The sequence below is a fragment of the Pinus tabuliformis genome, chromosome 1_1 (genome assembly GCF_031772625.1).
Source record: "Pinus tabuliformis cultivar Carrire ecotype Pingquan chromosome 1_1, CPIR1, whole genome shotgun sequence".
Lineage (NCBI taxonomy): Eukaryota > Viridiplantae > Streptophyta > Pinopsida > Pinales > Pinaceae > Pinus > Pinus tabuliformis.
The window spans coordinates 565,068,237-565,088,616 of NC_142297.1; the positions used below are offsets into that span (position 1 = coordinate 565,068,237).

Consider the following 20,380-nt stretch of genomic DNA (forward strand, 5'->3'; position numbering starts at 1 on the left):
TTATTTTTCCAGTCTCTGGGGAATGGGTGCATTCATTGGATAGTCGTCCCTCCTTAGATTTTCTGTTTGAGCTGCCACGTTATGTGCATCCACTGATTCTGAATCTGGAGAAATCGTAATATGAGTTTCCACTGAAAGAAAGTTAGACAAAGGAAATGTCGACCCTTCCCGCACAAGGGGCATACCCTGTGGAGGAAGAGAGTTTTCAATGGAATAATGCATTGGACTCAAAACTGGCGACACTGAAGCTTGAGCATTCAAATTTGGTGACATGTCTGATTTGAACCAAGAGGGTGAATTCAAAGCTGGTGATCCTGGTTCATGACCCAACGGAGCCAAACTCGGTGAAGCATCTCTCAAGTCTTGTGAATCTTGGCCAAGATATTTTTTAGAATAGAGTTTATCCTCACAGACCTCATAGAAATTTCCAGTGCGAACCTCCTGACAGAGAGAACAAACACCGCAGAAAAGCCACTGCATTAGATCTGTCACATTAGGCTGCCCACAACAACAGCCATTTCCAGGTAAGCCAAACCTCTTCCGCATCTGAATCCTCCAAAACCCACCATACAGAAGCCCAAACACGCAAAGAATGATCCCAGTGATACCAAGACCTTCCCAAATATTCTCATTATCAATATTGACAGCAGCCAAGGTGAAGATCCAATAAGGGGCCATGCACAACAAAATGAAGGTCACTATGTGCACATACATGTTCCCAAACCCCAGTCTATCCATATTCCACCCAAAAACGCAGAACCCACAAATAGACCTCCCTGCCATTCCGGTTTAGGTTCCATTCTTTTACTACCTCTTCTAAGAAGAGAGTATTTCTTCTCAAGCCGCGCGTATGTAGATTTGTTTTTCACAGAGTTATCATCTATCCTAATAACATCTGCATCTGCATCTGCATCAGTGATACCTATAACTGTAGTCTCCAAATCACCTTCGGCTTCGTAATCTTTCCCAAGAGGACTCAGGATAAGATAAAGACCAGCTGCAACAGGGGCGCCTATTGCAACAAAAACGCACAAACCCACTCCAATAGCCGGACGTTGTGATCTCTTATAGCCCCAATTCAGACCACAGAGCGCATACTGTGCAAAACAATTTATTTGCAGAAGTAGCACAACTACCATCATGTGTGCCCACTCATGAGGTTTGTAAGTCTCATTTTTACAGTAGACCTTTCTAAGATTGACAATGTCCTCTGGTTTCCATCTAATGAGAAGTAAAAGATGATAACAACGTTGTGGGTGTAGATAAAGGCACATCATGGTAAAAAGCGCATTTAGAATTTGATTATTGACCTCAAACCAGGCATCCCTCTCACTCTTTTTAGGCACGGCCCTGTTAAGAAAGCCAACCAGAACCAAAAAAAGAATAGCTCCAGATACTGCCACAGCAATACCCCATATTAATAGTGCCAAATTCTTCGGATTTCGCAGCCATACTTTCACTGCCTCCTTCAAAAATACCCACTTGATTTCGCCAACAAAAGGGACTTTAACGCCATCCTTGAGGCCACGAAAAGGCTTCACCGACGCTGGAGTTCATTGCCATAAACTCCACTAAGAATTCAAACGGACTCTATCTGGAACTCCTCCGTAAAAAGCGCACAGTTGTCAAGCGGAGAGCATTGTTCATTGGCCTAATAACGCTTTTTAAGGTTTTTTAATGTTTTAAAACATTTTTTTTATTAAATTAGACGGCTGATTTTTGTTCAATCGTCTAACAAAAGATCTAACGGCTACTATTAGGACATAAAGGCATTTGGAGGAGTCCATTTCAGAGGGAAACGCCTTACGACGTAATTAGAAAAGTGAATTTATTATTAAAAATCCATTTTAAAATAAAAGATAATAAAAATCCATCCCACAATTTATTTATATAAATTTTAAAACTTTTTCAATCACTTATTAAAAAAATTAATTAAAAATATTTATTTAGGTAAAATTTAAAACTGTCCCATTACTTATTAATAACTTTAGTTAAAAATGTATATATATATATATATATATATATATATATATATATATATATATGTGAAAATTTTAAATTTTTTAATCCTTCATCTATATAACTCTAAACTATTTATTGTTTTAAGAAATCTAAATAAAAAAATAAATATATATTTTAATTTTCAATCTTTAAAACTCAATTTATATTTAAACACTTGTCATTTATTTTAACAAATTTTAATTTCAGTACATACATCTATCAAATGTATAAAAACACAAAATCGAAAGTTTTTAATATCCATATTTATTGTTCTATATTTTCTATTTAAAATGTTTAAATTAAATTTTATAATGCAACATATATTTTTGTATTAAGTTGTTTTATTTTCCAAATATTGGAGAGATTTTTAAAGACTTGGGTTTGAATTGTTTAATCTGTAAAAATCATGTGAAGATTTTTCAGGGTGTTGAATACATTAATTCATTCAAAAATATACTCTAATCGAGAAAAATTCATTCGTCTATAAGTTAGACTACAATTTTTCTAGTTAATCTTAACCAAAATCTGGGATAGATTTTTAAAAATTTGGGTTTGAGTTGTTTAATCTGTAAAAGTCATGTCCTAGATTTTTCAGGTGCTAAATCCATTTATGCATTCAAAAATATATTTTAAGGGTTTTTGTTTGAAATTATATAGTGAGAGTTGAAAAAGACTATTTTGTCTATAAATTAGACTACCTCTTTCTTTATTGATGAATTTCAATTTATGTGTATTTTTTTTTTTTTTATGCCTCTATCGCTTAAAGGTCTACAAACTGCAAGGAAATAACCATCACACCATTTCAAAAGTTTGTGTATTACGTGCTTTATAAATATGCTCATGATGAAGGAAATGGACCACCAAGCCATTTTGAAAGATCGTTCATTAGATGCTTTCAACATCTCTCCTTAACACAAGGAAATAGGCCATTTGGTTGTTTTGAAATATTGCCCATTAACTAAATATGTAGAAATAAATATCAAAAACATAATTGAATAACAAGATAAACTCACATAGATACACAAGTTGTTCAGAATGAATCCATAATCCTTAAATTATCTTCAGAAATAGCTTAGAATATTACGATCATGTCACTGATTCATCACAAGGGTTCAATCCGGTCTTCTTCAAATTACAAAATATTTATAGAGTCTAACTCAAAATATCTTAATCTCAAAATAAAATTTATTACAAACTGAAATATTATCCAAAACAGATTTGGATATTTACAAAAATAGAATAGAAAAATAGCTATTCTAAACATATTTGAACACTCAGCACACATTTCAAGGTTGTTATTTAATGACTGCTGCAGGAAATTGGATTTTTTGTTTACTGACTCTGCTATTTTGTTGTCTTCTCCTATTTTTCTGCCTTCTACTCACTGAAATTTTGCACTCTATTCTATTGGATGAGCTCAAGTAATGTATCCCATCTTTTATCATCTTGGATAGAAAATTTGGTTAACTTCTTCTATGACTCATCAACTTCTGTGTACTTTTCAAAAGTAGGCCTAGTTAAAAATAAATGTTGAATTTTATGTTTAATAAACAAATCATATTCTAGGCTCTCCATGAAATCTTTTCCATTGATTATCCCTCTGACTTTGGAAAATTTGGTTTTATCTATTGCTATTTCATGTAACCTCTGTTGATAATTTTCTAGTGGGATCAATTAGCCACTAGAGTCTCGCAGATCTGGGAGTCATTTTTGGCGCAAAGAATTAAAATTTCCATGGAATTTTTTAATTTGCACTTCTAAGTTTTGGCATTCTTTTTCTAACTATAACATTAGATTTATCTTTGTCAAAACTTTTCTCGTCTCTAGGATTGCATTAGTCTTGTCTTCAATTCCAAATTCTTCAAGTTCTTCCTTTGTTTTGGAATGCAGGACTTTGATTATCCTAGTATCTTCTCATGGATTATGATCTAAATCTTCTTTAATCTCTGCTAGTGATGTCTTTGACATCTACAATAAATCTTCCTGCTCAAAATAATTTCAATTGATGGCCATAATTCAATAAAAAATGCAGTAACATCAATCCATATTTTCTAGTTGGCTTGAGATCAAGTTTGTGCAATCAATGATTCATTTTCATAGATTTCTAATTGCTTAGTTAATTTGAATTTTTTCTGTATTTCAGTGAAATATGCATTATCAGTTGTAATTTTACTATCTTGAATCTTCTCAAGTTGTACTCTAAGCTTATTAATTTCCATATCCTTTAAAGATAGATCTCCCATGGCCTTTGATAACTGCTTTGCTGAATTTTGACCGATGGGCTTTGTCTCTACTGTGGACACTGTTGTTGTAGATGTTCATGTTGTAGAAGTTGCTACTCCAGTGTTGAGTTGTAGCTCTCTTTCCTTAATCAACCTTTCCATTTCAACTTCCATTTTCTGAATTTGTATGTTCTTCTCAACAATCATTTGAAGCCTGTTTTCTTTCTCCTTCTCTAACTACCTAACTTCTTGGGTCTGTGGAAGTTTAGTTGTTCGCAACTTCAAGTTTAGTTGTTAGCATTCCTATTTTTTTATTATCTCTTCTGCTACTTTTACATCTTTAGGAACCAGTCCTAATTTCATAACAAGGTATTCAAGTCCCTTAATGAAGATAACCTTAGCTAGAGAAGACATTTCTCTAGCTTTAATTGACAATGAATATTATTTAATGATGCTTACAGCTTAGAAATTGTCATTGCGGAGCTTGTAAACGATGTATAAATCATCTCTCTTGCTTGTTTGTGTAGATCAATCTGATCTATGGGATGAATATGTTTGGTGTCAAAGGAAAACAAGGAAGTTTTATTGTCTTCAAAATTTTTAGGTACAAGGACCTTTGGTTCCAAAAATGCCAATTAGAACTATCCCCTTTCAATGTATAATGGTGAAAGTAGTCTAGTCTTTGTTTTAGAAGATTGTTTCCAAAATTCTGCATATGTGGAAGTCTTCACTGCCTCATTCTTCCTTTTCATTTCTAGAAATTTTGAAAAAATAATTTGTTGCCTTGAAGAAGGGGAAGAAGGAGAAGGAGAAGCTATTATAGTTTCTTCAATCCGCTATAATGAAAATGGTGATTCTCCTGTGAGAAAAAATCTAGAAGGTCCTTGAGAAGTCCTAACTTAAGAGGATTCTTCTTCCTCATTAGTTGTTGTCTTTCTTATTATTATGACCTTGAAAGTTGTTTGTTGTAAATCTGATCTTGATGGTGACTAAGTTTTGATTGGTCATTTTAATTCTTTATCTATGGTCTTTGGAGTCTCTAACACTATCTGACTAGATATTGCTTCCCTGACTTCCTGTAAAATATTTTCCTCCCATTCTTTTTTATTGGCAAATTGCTTAATATCTGGTTTATCCACATGAACATAAGGTGTTGATTTCTATGCAACTCTAACTATTGATATAATCCATAGTGGGTCATAAGACCAACTGAAACTCAACTTCAAATTCATCTGTTTCAATAAATTATCTACCTCTCTCCTTGCAGCTCTTGTGTTGGTTATGAATGGGCCAAACTGTGCTTTCAATTTAAATTGAGCTTTTTGTTTTCTAGAAACAAAATGAACATCATCTACATTCATCATTTGTCTAATATGTTTCTCATTGGGAGGAAGACCAACCTTTAACTGTTCACTAAGAAGTAAAATTATTTTAATTTCAGTAGAAATCCTAGGAACAACATCAATGTTTAATAAACAATTTCCTACATACAAGAATTGGTTGACAAAATCACTAAAGGAGAACTCTTCAAAAGTCTTTTTGACTAGTGAAGTCCAGTGAATAATTGACTGTGGGATGCTTGTAATATCCATCTTCTGCAAAGGAAACTTGAATATTTTTTATTGATGATATAGGAACAGGTAGATTAAAACTAATTGATGCTTCAAATAGCCTTCAACACTGACCTTCAAAAACTGCTCACGAATAATGTCTGAAAGGATCTGACTATAATTGAACACAACTGAAGGATTTTTACTAGAGGAAAAGATTGATAAAAATCCTAAAATTACTTCATCGACCCATTGGTCACTGGGGTATCCTAATAGAAAAGAAACTAAGGAAATGACCTGCCTAGACATCTCAGGGAACATGGCAGTAGAATAGGGAGGATTGGTCCTGGGTAATTCAGAATTCTCAGGTATAAAAGATTAAAAAATATGAGCTCTTTCAGAAAAGGAAAGTTTTTGGTAAATCTCCATTAATGCATTAGTAGAAAACATATGTAGGGATTCTTGAGAATTCAATGGAAGGGATTGGAAAATTGACTTAGGGGCTACATAAAACAATGTTTCATTATTTTGAGCAATGATAACTCTCTGACTTGGGAGATAGTGAGCTCTAAACCAGGCAACAAAATATGTAAAATGGTAGGTTTGAGGGAAGACAAATTAAGGTAATAGGGATTCCTAGAAAGAAAATTCATCACTAGCATCCTGGTATTTTTGAAAGGCCTAATTGTGCAGTTCATAGAGGTCGAACTCACAATTGGTCTCTACTATTTTAAATTTAGTGTCAACTAAAGGTAGTTCATCTAAATTTATTACAGAAGGAAGCATTGGATTGTCAACAGATACTTTGGATTTTCCTTTATGAGAACCCATTAAAGAAGTCATAATTGTTGGGGATTAATAGAACAATTACCCGGAAATAGGATGATCGTAAGCTGGAAATTTGATGTCGTTCACTTGTAGATTCGAGTTGGAAATATTGACTATAATCATAATGCAACAAAGAAGTTAATTTGCAAAAGGGATAGGCCTTAAATCAAATGCTGATAATAGCCAAAATTGGCTAATGATAAGTGGCGCGGGGGAATTAAATATTTTGAACATTGGCGGGAAATTAATGCATAATGGTTATCTGATAAATCTATCAGGGAGATGGCAATGGTTAAGTGTAGTGAAGGTTTTATTGATAGGAAAAATTGGCGGGAACAATAACGGAAGTATGAGTGGCAGAATGGTGGTTTGTCAGGGGGGAATTATTTATGGTTTTTGGCAGGGGGTACCACAATGGATGTGGCACTGCCACGTACCTGAAGGCGGGATCGGGAAAACTGCTTTGCCGACCCACCCCCATTCACTGTCGACAATGTTGGGGGTCCCACAAATGATCAGGGGTCGTTGATCTAGGTGGGCCCAATCTCATCCATTCAAATATAAACAATCTTTAAATGTTATCCAAAAAATCGATCAAATCAATTTATTACATATAAATAATCCTTTTAAAAATACTAATCATTATTTAAAATAAAATAATAAAATAAAAATGATGAGTCATTTCAATGTGCACACAATACTAGCGATATTATTTTATTCTTTTTTTATCCCTTTCTTATTCTTTCTTTCTTTTGATTTTTTTTATTTCTCTTTCCTTTTCATCTCTTTATATATATATATATATATATATATATATATATATATATATATATATGACAATAAAAGAAAAAATACAAAATATTACAAGGGTAAAAATAAGTTATAACATTGTGCACAAGCAAAAGTTCCTTGCAGCTTCAGAAGTATTTCTTCTTCTATCCCTGTCATGACAACTGAGTGATCTGATGCTTTTTTGACCTCAACCTTTCCATCAAACATATGAATGAAGCGTCCTTGCTGGCGGATGTGGAACAAAGACAACAAGTTTCTCCTCAACTCTGGCAAATATAGAACATCATGTAGAAGAAAGTTTGGAAGACCAGGCAGTTTGAGCCTGATGGTGTCAAGTGCTTGAGTTTTGACTTCTCTGCAGTGTATACTCCTGCATCAACATTGTAAGTGAATTATTCAAAGAAATATCTCTTCAAATTCATGCGGCAAGTTTCTCCTGAATCAAGCAACCAATCATATTTCCATGAAGCAAGTGAAGCATTGAATAAGTCTTTGGTTACTCCAATGTTGCAATGTGCCACACCATAATGGGCGGACTTGGTACCTTACCTTTCCCTTTGTCAGTTGCTTTACCTTTCCCTTCATTTCTTTCCTGCTCAATCTGGTCCCAAGGCAACTTACAAGTGGAAGCTTCATGTCCATCTCTATTGCATCATATGAAATGAGATCAAACTTTCTTGGAATTGTTTGCCCCCCCTTCCTCTAAAATTCCTCCTTCCTCTTCCTCTTTGGCCACCTCTTCCTATAGAAGAATCTTGTGCATGATTCTTCTCCTTTTATGCAAGGCATACAATTTCTTTAGTAGAATGATGAGTTGTCTTCTTCCCAAAGGCCTTCTCTCTCTCAACAAACTTATTCTCAAGGGAGTCAAAGGTAATCTCCTTAAGGTTTCCACTTGCTTGTAATGACTCAAGATAATGTGAATAAGTTGGATATAATGCCTTGACATAAGCTATGAGAGGAATATATATCTCAACACCAGTGGATTTTATATCATCCATAATGGATCTTACTTCTAAGTCTAAGGCAACATGGTCATCATTTTTCAATTCAAGACTAAACAACTTAATCAACAATTGAACAACTTCAAGTTCAGAGTGTGAGTCATACGATTCCTTCAACTTATTTAAGGCTTCAAAAGAATTTGAAAATGGAGAAATATGGCGACTCACCTCTTCATTTACTGATGCTATAATCAAGGCATAGGCCTTTTTGTTCTTGTTTTCCCAAATGGCAAGCTCTTTGTCTGAAGTGGGTTTTTCAAGTGAGTTGTCTCCTACACCTTCAAAGACTCATTTCCACAACTCATTGAAAATCAGAGTGTGTTTTATCTTCTGGGACCACTCAGGATAGTTCTCCTTACTAGTGAGAACCACTCCCACAATAGATATGAGTGAATGCATTCTTAAAAAATGACTATGTGCTTCAAAATAATTACAGTAATTGCAAGTATTTGTAAAATAATTTGTTTTCTTAAAAAAATAAATTCAACTAAGAGTGTAGCCTCTCAATATACTTCCATCATATACCTTATGTAGAACATATATGTAATTTCATTATATGAAGGTTAACCATACCATATATGTCTTATTTAAAAAAAACCAATGCATTTATAAAAGAGCCAATGCACTTTCAAATAACACACTTCATACCATACATGTGGAGTATTAAACAAATCAAACACATGGTCATACAACCTCAACTTATATACCTCGACCAGTCAGCAACAAGACTGCACCAAGCCTATTTGTGGAATATTACCACAGTTGACCAACACTCGCAAAACATTCAACTCGGCTCCAAGAAGTATACCGACAGTCGTTGTTGTCACCAATTTTCTCCGTGCAGTTAATGGGAGACATACGTTGTTGCAACGGTCTTGGACACACAAGATTTTAACACACAATATGTTGCTCCTACGTACAATTTAAACAAAGAAAAGACTAATGTTTTAATGGACTGGCTATCACATGTTTCATGGATTTAATGCATTCAACTAGGTTCTAGTAGAGGGACAAAGGATCAGTGTAAGCTTCACTTGGAGATGAGGGGATAAGCATACCACACGAGTTTTTTTATAAAAGAATTCCACACAGACAAAGTACCGCCACTAACTTTAAAAATATTTTATGCATTCAATCAACTATAACTTTTCTACATTCAATCAAATATTTTCTGCATATACGACGTTCATCAATCATCAAAATTTTCAAGTTCTTAAAATACTTACCACACGCCAGACGCCACATAATTTGAACTGCAATCACACCATTCAACACAACACCTCCTGGCAGATGCACCAGTCTTCACACTAGTTTGCAAAGCAATGCCTCAATGCAAAAATAAACCCTTTCAATAGTAGGATAGAATACAACATGTGATCTCTACCAATGCATTCAACAACAATGCATGGGATTTTGTAGGGAAATGACAAGGGTGTTAGTTTGCAAAAGATGCAGAACAAAGGCAGAAAGGAAGCCAAAAATGGCATTGGCTCTAATATCATGTCAGGCCAGGAGGTAACTCCTCAATTCAGATTGTGTTATTGCATTAAGATGGATCATAGATATATACATGGAGAGAGAGACTCTTGGGTTTCATCTCCCAGTGTCTCTTTGTCTTCTAATTCTCCTTATTTTCTATTTACAATATTTACATGGATATACCTAATCCCGAAGATAAGGTGTCAACATAACAGAAGGTCTGTGATAATACAAAACAAAGGAGGACTGAGATGAAACCCCTTCTTATCCTATTAAGACATGAACATATAAATACATCTTGAAGAAACATCTCATTCAATATTATCATAGTAGTTTCTTATTTGAAGTGTAATTTGTGTTCTTCATTTATTGTAATACACTATGTATAACTAAACTTGAAGGTATTGTAAATTTGAATATTGTAGAGGAATTGGATTTGCTTAGCTCTATGAGTTGTAATCTTAAAGATAATGGGACAGGAAATATATAAAAAATTGATCAAATAAGAAAAATTAAGAAATCAAAGATTAAATCATGCATATCATGATTAATATGTTGTAATGTACAATCACTTAATAAAGGTATTGATGACAAGTTAGAAGAACCACAAACAAGCAATTGCCATATCATTAAAATGCCTTCTACACAAAATTGTCTAAATTGTTTGTAAAAGAATCATGGATCCAAAAATATGGACACAAATAAAATGTATATTCAAACTCTAATTGTGTAAACCCCAATGATTAAATATATATCCAAACTACACTAGTAGAAAATGATGAAATTAGTGGCTAGGTGACTAAAAACGTTAGTCATTGCAATTATTTCAAGTGAATTACTACTAAATTTGAGCAATTTTTAGTGACCGAACTAAAAATGACTAACTTAAACAACTAATTTAGTCTATGGATAAAATATACGACTAGATAATAAGTGACTAACTTAAATGACTAATTTAGTCTAGGATTAAAATATATGACTAGATAATAAGTGACAAAATTAATAATGATTAACGTAAATGACTATTATAGTCTAAGAATAAAAATATGACCAAATAACAAGTACAACAAGGATATGAATTAGTCATTTATGTTAATAATTTTTAATTGTGTCGCTCTAGAAATGGTAAATTGCATTTTTGATACTGAAGTGTTACATTTCACTACATGGGTCTTTGAATCCATCTGCAGTGTTAAAATTTAGCGACAAAAGGGTCTTTAAATCCATATACAGTGTTGAAATTATGAATACCATTTTGTCTCTAAAGTTTAACACTACAGATGGATTCAGAGACACCCTTCTTTGAATCCATCCGCAGTTTTAAATTTAGAGACAAAGTGCTGGAAATAATACTGAGAGGGGGGGGTGAATCAGTATTATCACATTAATAACATTTTTCATTTCCAAACTCTGATTCATATATGCTACTTCCACAACTTCTTATGATTATGTTAATTGATCTTCAATGAGTGCATTAGAACATTATCAACCATATTATCAGTTAACAAATGCAGTAACATAGAATAGATCATCACACATAAGGTACACACATGAACACCATGATATAAGGTGGAAACCCAATGCGGGAGAAAACCACCTGCTGCAAGTCATCTCAATCTTATTTAATAAGAAAATCCTTTTACAATATTTTGTACTGGTGCAGTCTTATACCAGTACGGGAGCTACAACCCCCTTTGCTCTTGTACTAGCCGATCCATTTACTAGTACGCAGGCTGCTACCTGCTACAATGCTCCAAAGATCTCCCTTAGCTTTTGTACTAGCTTAGATACTAGTACGTAGGCGCTGGACTACAATCTTCTCTCCTCCAGGTACCACGTTTCATCAATTTTCAGACTGGATACACTGAAGCACAACACATAATATGAAAGGCCACATTTCATCCAATTTCCATACTGAACCCAACAACTTTGAAGCTCATAATCAAACAACCTTCTAAATCACCCAATCATCAGATCCATACATATACAATGATATTATGAGAGTTATAAACCAGATCTAGTACATCAGATCACATGAAGATAAGTCATTTTAAACCGATCCATTCATCCAACAAAACTGAAGTTAATCACAATCATTCACTCAATTACTGCTGTTATCTAAACATAATATCAGAACCAAACATCACTTCAACAACCCAGATCATAAGAATGATAAGCAGAGATTTTAAGAGAAGTAAGCAGCTTCATCCATGTACTGCCTGCTTACAGTAAGCACCCTGCTCAACTGCCCGCCTGCTTACGTACGCACCCTGCTCAATTGCTCGCCTACTTACGTACGCACCCTGCTCAACTGCTCGCCTACTTACATACGCACTGTATCCATTGAACTGTGCGGATCCATTGAACTGCCTACGGACCTCCGCACCTGCAACCCTTCTGTGCCTGCATACCGGTGCACCTGAAATGCTTCGTTCCTGCGTATGTACGCACTTTTCTTTCACTGTACCTGCGTACCTTCGGGCATAGATGATTTCAAGACTTCAAGAATAACCCAGACAGTCAGATCTACAAATCTGATCATGCGCCGAAGAGATCTCAATCCATCAGTAGATTCGCCTTATTTAGATCTAGACATTGCTCCCAAGAGATCATGATATTTCAGATCTAGCTCTCATAAGATGTTCAACCCAAAAACATACACAAGCCAAATGATCTCCTTTGCTTTATATAGGAAAGCTCTTCCTTAAATCATGGATCAATACCACGGGTCAACACCATAATAACACAAATACCATCGGCTAAATACCAAGGGTAAAACATAAGAAACCCCACATGTAAATTTCTTTGCCTTGAAATGTGTGCACTGGGGGTACACACCTCCTGAATGGGATAACTGCGGGTATGTACGCACTTTATGTAACACCGACCTGCGTGTACGCACCTTATGTAAGGTGTACTTGCGTACCCCTTATTTTCTTCAATATTTGATAGTTGATCATCAATCTCTGTTGCTGACTTGAAGTACTGTGATCTATCACCTGAATGGGTTGCCATCAAGGACAACACTTTAGCCATAATGCCAACAATCTCCCCCTTTGGACTTGATGGCAAAGCTTACTAAGAACTTGCCATTTGATTCCTTTGAGTTGTCCTGCATCTATGTATTATGTCACATCTGATATCTCTTCTGTAGATTCATTTGTATGAGATGATATTCTATGAGAGGGTTGCCATCAAGTACAACACATGCATCATAATGCCAACAATCTCCCCCTTTGGACTTGATGGCAACAACACCAAATCACTCTCCCCCTTTGACATCAAGGGCAAAGGGTTATGCTCCCCCTAAGAACATGCTCTATAAACCAGATCTGCTGAAGTCTCTGAATGAACTCCCCCTTTGTATATGCCATGGTGCTCCAATCTGATAATGCTCTTTCTGAGAACAAGCTGAGATGTCTGCTCTGCTATATAGTGTTGTTCATGCTCAAGCTCCCCTTGACTGCAAAAAGATGTTCTACAAGAAGAACATGACTCTATATATCATAAATGACCTTCCTATCACCAAAAGACTCAATACATACATTCATTACAATGGTGATACATCAAAAGTTTACATATGATATCATTCATCCCAGGCATAGTGGGGAAACAAAGGCCGTTACATGACCTGAAGAGATAACTACAAAAGAGACACACTATTACATAAAGACCAATCACCTAAGATAAATATCAGCAATCAACACTGTATGATCTGCTTCATAGTATCTGTCAACATCAACTTGCATTAGTACATGAATCTCCAAGGTATGAGAAACACCATAGCCATCCAGATCTGCATGAACTAAGAGTCATCAAATGGGAGTATCTGCATCAATCAACATATGAATGAAACCTATCATCATATAGGTAAGATCTCATCATCATCATGTCTCCAACAATGCAACTTTGAATAATCATCCATGTATTCAGCCAACAATCTTCATCCATATATGTGCCAAGAACAATAAAGACTCCATGCAAGCACCATTAGAGAATCAACCACAAATCTGATCCAAGAACCATGTGACCAACTCATAACCATAGCAAGATGAATCATAAGCATCATCACCAAGGACCATAATGCCAACAATGTATTAAGAACATATGCTCCCCCTAAACTTGTGCCATCTGTCAGATCTAATATCAATAAGAAGTATCAAGACATCATCAATATCAAGTTAGAACCAAAACACTTCTATCCATCATATCCACACATCATTATTATTAACTAGAGCAAAACTGATCCTTCTCTTGAATCTGTCCCTACTGCCTTTCTTCAAACAATCATATACGCGACTGTGCAGTAACTAACTCGCGTATATATGCAACTTTCCTTTATGGAGTTTGCATATGAGATTCAGGACACTGAAGTTTTGTACTTTCAGCTCCCTCTGATTCTGGTATGTCTGTACGTTGTGCAGTGCCGCCTTTTTCTGACTGTACTTCCTTTTTCCTCCATATCTTCAAGCGCGATGATGACATTTCCTCCTTTTGATATGGTGCCCACACTTTGTTCCTGCATTCCTTAGCTATATGTCCAAGCTTGTTACATGCATAACATATTACATGTTTCATATACCTCCTGTAACAATCAGCAGCTTTGTGACCTTGAATGTGATGATCTTTCTGCATAATGGTCTTGAACCCTTCTTCTTCTACATCTAGCTGCAACATGTCCAATATTATGACATACATAACATTCAACATTATTCATAGGAGGAGTAAAGGATTTTCTTTGAGGAAACTCTTTTCTTGGTTGATGATGAGATTGATCTTTCATTTCTTCGTTGATCACTTTAGATTTCTCTTTAGAGTTCCTTGCCTCACCTTGTGAACTAGATTCACCTTCAATAGATTCATGGAAACCAAGACCAGTCTTTATAGCAGGAGACCTTTGACTACTAAGAATATCATCCAAGACTTTAGAACTATCTTGAAATCGTAAAAGCTTATCCTTTTCTTCTAGTTTACCTTTCAAGATATTTACCTCAACCTGAAGCTGTTCTTCCTTTTCAAGAGATTGCTTTTTCAAATCTTCTTCAGCTTTCCTTCCTTCTTCCACTTGTTCCCTTAGTTTGAGAATCCCCTTTTCTTGTTCTTCATTCAGATCCTGTTGCATTTGACGAACTCGGAAGGCACATTCTAGTTGAGATTTTAAGCTGGTGACTTTGTTTTCTTGTTTTGCAATAGCTTGGAGTAGATCTGTATTCTGCTTCTTTGATTCTTCAAGATCTCCTTTTAGTGAGAGGATTGTAGCTTCAAGATTTTCATAGTAGCTAGATCTATCTTTGAGTTTCTTGATGGTTGTGCTTCTTTCGTTGACTTCTTTTCTTAATGATGTCACTTCATGCTGCAATTTTTGACATTGGTCTTCCTTGTCCTTGAGTAGCTTTCTTACCTTGTTTCCTTCTTCTAGTTGGGCCTTTAGTTTGGTAGCTTCTTCTTTGAAATCACATTCCCTTTTGCTCAATAGATCTTGTTGATCTCTAATTTTGTCTGTCAGCCTTTTAAATTCTGCCTCTATTTGATATCTTTCTTGTTCACCCATAAGAGCAAATTCAGTAGTTTCGCTATCACTTTCATCTCTTCCAAAAGGAAAGATAGCTGGAACATCAGAGGATAATATATTCATACCTGATAATGATTATGAATCTGATTCTGAATCTGAAGAGCTTCTTATACCTAATCCCCAATCGATTCTCCCACTGTCATAGTTCTTTTGAGATGACTTCTTTTTCTTAGGTGCTTTCTTCTTAAGCTTCTTTCCCATTGTTCCACGGATCTCCTTCAAGCGATCAAGCTTCTATCAAAGGACCTGCTCTGATACCAATTGTTGGAAATAATACTGAGAGGGGGGGGTGAATCAGTATTATCACATTAATAAAAATTTTCATTTCCAAACTCTGATTCATATATGCTACTTCCACAACTTCTTATGATTATGTTAATTGATCTTCAATGAGTGCATTAGAACATTATCAACCATATTATCAGTTAACAAATGCAGTAACATAGAATAGATCATCACACATAAGGTACACACATGGACACCATGATATAAGGTGGAAACCCAATGCCGGAGAAAACCACCTGCTGCAAGTCATCTCAATCTTATTTAATAAGAAAATCCTTTTACAATATTTTGTACTGGTGCAGTCTTATACCAGTACGGGAGCTACAACTTTGCTCTTGTACTAGCTGATCCATTTACTAGTACGCAGGCTGCTACCTGCTACAATGCTCCAAAGATCTCCCTTAGCTTTTGTACTAGCTTAGATACTAGTACGTAGGCGCTGGCCTACAATCTTCTCTCCTCCAGGTACCATGTTTCATCAATTTTCAGACTGGATACACTGAAGCACAACACATAATCTGAAAGGCCACATTTAATCCAATTTCCATACTGAACCCAACAACTTTGAAGCTCATAATCAAACAACCTTCTGAATCACCCAATCATCAGATCCATACATATACAATGATATTATGAGAGTTATCAACCAGATCTAGTACATCAGATCACATGAAGATAAGTCATTTTAAACCGATCCATTCATCCAACAAAACTGAAGTTAATCATAATCATTCACTCAATTACTGCTGTTATCTGAACATAATATCAGAACCAAACATCACTTCAACAACCCAGATCATAAGAATGATAAGCAGAGATTTTAAGAGAAGTAAGCAGCTTCACCCATGTACTGCCTGCTTACAGTAAGCACCCTGCTCAACTGCCCGCCTTCTTACGTACGCACCCTGCTCAACTGCTCGCCTGCTTACGTACGCACCATGCTCAACTGCTCGCCTGCTTACATACGCACTGTATCCATTGAACTGCCTGCGGACCTCCGCACCTGCAACCCTTCTGTGCCTGCGTACCGGCGCACCTGAAACGCTTCGTTCCTGCGTATGTACGCACTTTTCTTTCATTGTACCTGCAAACCTCCAGGCATAGATGATTTCAAGACTTCAAGAATAACCCAGACAGTCAGATCTACAGATCTGATCATGCGCCAAAGAGATCTCAATCCATCAGTAGATTCGCCTTATTTAGATCTAGACATTGCTCCCAAGAGATCATGATATTTCAGATCTAGCTCTCATAAGATGTTCAACCCAAAAACATACACAAGCCAAATGATCTCCTTTGCTTTATATAGGAAAGCTCTTCCTTAAATCATGGATCAATACCACGGGCCGACACCATAATAACACAAATACCGTCGGCTAAATACCAAGGGTAAAACATAAGAAACCCCACATGTGAATTTATTTGCCTTGAAATGTGTGCACTGGGGGTACGCACCTCCTGAACGGGATAACTGCGGGTATGTACGCACTTTATGTAACACCGACCTGCGTGTACGCACCTTATGTAAGGTGTACCTGCGTACCCCTTATTTTCTTCAATATTTGATAGCTGATCATCAATCTCTGCTGTTGACTTGAAGTACTGTGATCTATCACCTGAATGGGTTGCCATCAAGGACAACACTTTAGCCATAATGCCAACACAAAGGGGCCTATAAGTCAATTTGCACTGTTAAAATTTAGAGACCCTCATCTGCAATGTTAAACAATCTAGAAATGGAAAATTGTAATTTTGATACTAAAGTGTTACATTTCACTAAATTTTAATGCTATAAATGGATTTAGAGAGCCGCTTGACCCCCATAAAGGGGGTCTTTGAATCCATTTGCAATGTTAAAAGTTAGATATTAGATGGATTCAACAACCCCCTCAAAGGGGCCTATGAATTCATCTATACTGCTAAAATTATAACAATTTTATACAATATTATTGAGTATAAGTTTACAATATATAATAAATTTACACTCCTTTTGGAAGGAGGAATAAGAAAGAGAGTTTGAAATTGATATTGAAGGGTTTTAAGAGTTAATAAGAATTTATTCCTCACATCTTAGAGAGACAACACACTATTTGTTGTGGGGTTTTTGAGGTGTTGTTACATACCATGGTTGATTATTGCACTAGATTCATTGAGACAATATTGATTATATTTATTTGAATTCAAAGTATGTTGATTAATTTAAACCTTATCAATTAATATAAATGTATATTACTCTAAAGCCATATTATTCTATACATAATTTTACAGACACATGTAGGGGTTGCAAAACAAAGCTCAGCTGTCAATCTTGCACCTAGGTAAAAGTTGGATTATTCTCCACTTATAACAAATAAAGGAAACTCAATTAGCAAATAGTTGAATTATTTAAATTTAAATATAAAGATGTTTAAACCTTAGAGGGAGGAAAAACGCGCGGAACTAGGGTTTGCAACAGGATTGCAGCGTTGGGCACCATGGAAGGGCGAGAAGGGGGGAGTTCCACTCCCTCCTATAGTCATGTTGTATCAAACCGCTTCAAGAAGCCCATGGAAGCGGAATCCGGGGATACAAAAAGAGGAAAACAGGAAAACAACATAGCACAAAGGCAGGCAGAAACGCAGGAGGAAGGCAGAAGATAGAAGCGTACAGGAGTAGATAGTCAGAAAGTTGACCCCAACAGTCGGACAGGACCATGTAAACCTAAGGCATCCATCACACCCTATGTGGTGTTAAGTGATCTAGCGCTACAGGCACATCGGGAGCACATGGCGACTTATGTAGTGATATGTAAATTCATGGGGTTTTGGCCAACAGAGAAAGCCCTACGTGTATGGATAAAGAACCATTGGAAACATAAGGGAGAAATAGATCTACACCTTGGATACAAGGGTTTCTTCACAGTTTTGTTTACAAACCTAGTGGATAGAGAGAGGGTGTTTGAAGGAGGACCTTACTTCTATGCGGCTGTAGGCCTCTACACGAGGCCATGGGTTATGAACTTTGTTTCGGAGCGTGAAACATTTACTTCGGTTCCAATATGGGTAAGACTATATTCCCTGCCTCTAGATTACTGGCTGCCAAAATCATTAAAAGCCATAGATAATAAACTAGGGAATTTTTTAAAAATATCAGAGGCCACTCTGCGTGGAAAATATACCTCCTTTGCCAAAATATGTGTGGAAATGGACCTTTCTGGGGCTTTTCCAGATGAAATAATTCAAGAAGTATATGATGAAGAATGGGTACAGGTGGTGGACTATGAGCATGTACCCTTCAGATGTCGCAAATTCCATGAACATGGGCACCTCTTCAAAGATTTCCCTTTAAGAAAAATGGAGACTAGTATCAAAGCAGCCCCAGGTAAAGAGACTGAAAGCTTTACCAAGGTGGGGGGTAGAGGAAAAGGAGGAAGGAAAAACCAAAAAAAATCTATGAGGAAAAATAGCATAGTCATAATAGGTTCAAGATATTAGATGAAGAAGAGGGGGATGAAAGAATAAATAAAGTAATGAAGGACAATCCTCTAGAGAAGGAAAAGGATGACAACATGGAGGATAGACCTGATACAAGCCAGAAAAGGGAGGATCAACCAAACACTATGGAACTAGATAGGGACCAAGAGATGACCCCAAGCGAAGTGGGAACGGAGGATCATGAACTGCAGGACATACTGGAAAGGGAGCATCTCGATCTAGAAAAGTTCCTGGAGGAAGGAACAACCAAAGGAGTGGATTCACTACCTCAAGATGAATTTAACAGAGTACAACAGCTCTTCCTCTGGAGAACACAGACAAAGGGTGCAGGGGTCAAAAGAAACTATGATGGTTAGGATAATGGAGGGGTTAAAACTATGGAGGCAACAGGGGGACAAGCTCCCAAGAACCCAGGAAGGAAAAGAGGAAGGAAAAAACAGAATGAGCTGCTGATTGAATGTGGAAAACTCATGATCAACTCAGGTAAGATGAAAGACCTCACTAGTTACTCGTTTACAAATCTTTCTTAATGAAGCTTACAACATGGAATATTAGGGGTCTAGGAAGCAAAAGGAAACAAAGAAATCTCAGCAATAGAATGAAAGAAGAAAACCCAGATATGATATTTATCCAGGAAACAAAATGTTCAATAAACAAAATAAGAGAAATACACAGCAAATGGATGATTAATTATGAATATCTAGAAGTTAAAGCAGACAAAATAGCAAGAGGAATTCTCACACTTTGGAACCCTCGGAAACTAGGAATCCTAGATGCTGAAGCATCCAGGAACTATCTATCAATGGTTATACAACCTTTGGGGGACAAGGAAGTTTATTTGATCACAAATGTTTATGGTCCACAAAAGCTTGAAGACAAACTCAGGCTTCTTACCTCACTGGAGGAATTAAGAGACAGACATTCGGGCATCCCCTGGATTTTGGGAGGGGATGTTAACATGATTAGGTCACTGTCCAAAAAAAAGGTGGAACCAGATCACTAGGCAGAGATTCCATAGCATTTCAAAATTTTATAAACAACATGAGGCTAGTAGACATAGAGACAAGTAATGGTATCTTCACCTAGAATAATAAAAGGGGAGGAGAGTCCCAAGTGGCCTCAAAACTAGACAAATTTATTATCTCAGAGGACCTTGTCCTTACAGGCCTTGACT

The 20,380-nt window shown here is 36.1% G+C and overlaps 1 pseudogene; it reads right to left on the bottom strand.

The window, feature by feature from the left end:
• Positions 1-20,380, bottom strand: part of LOC149214407 (uncharacterized) — a 50,998-nt pseudogene continuing 30,618 nt past the window's right edge.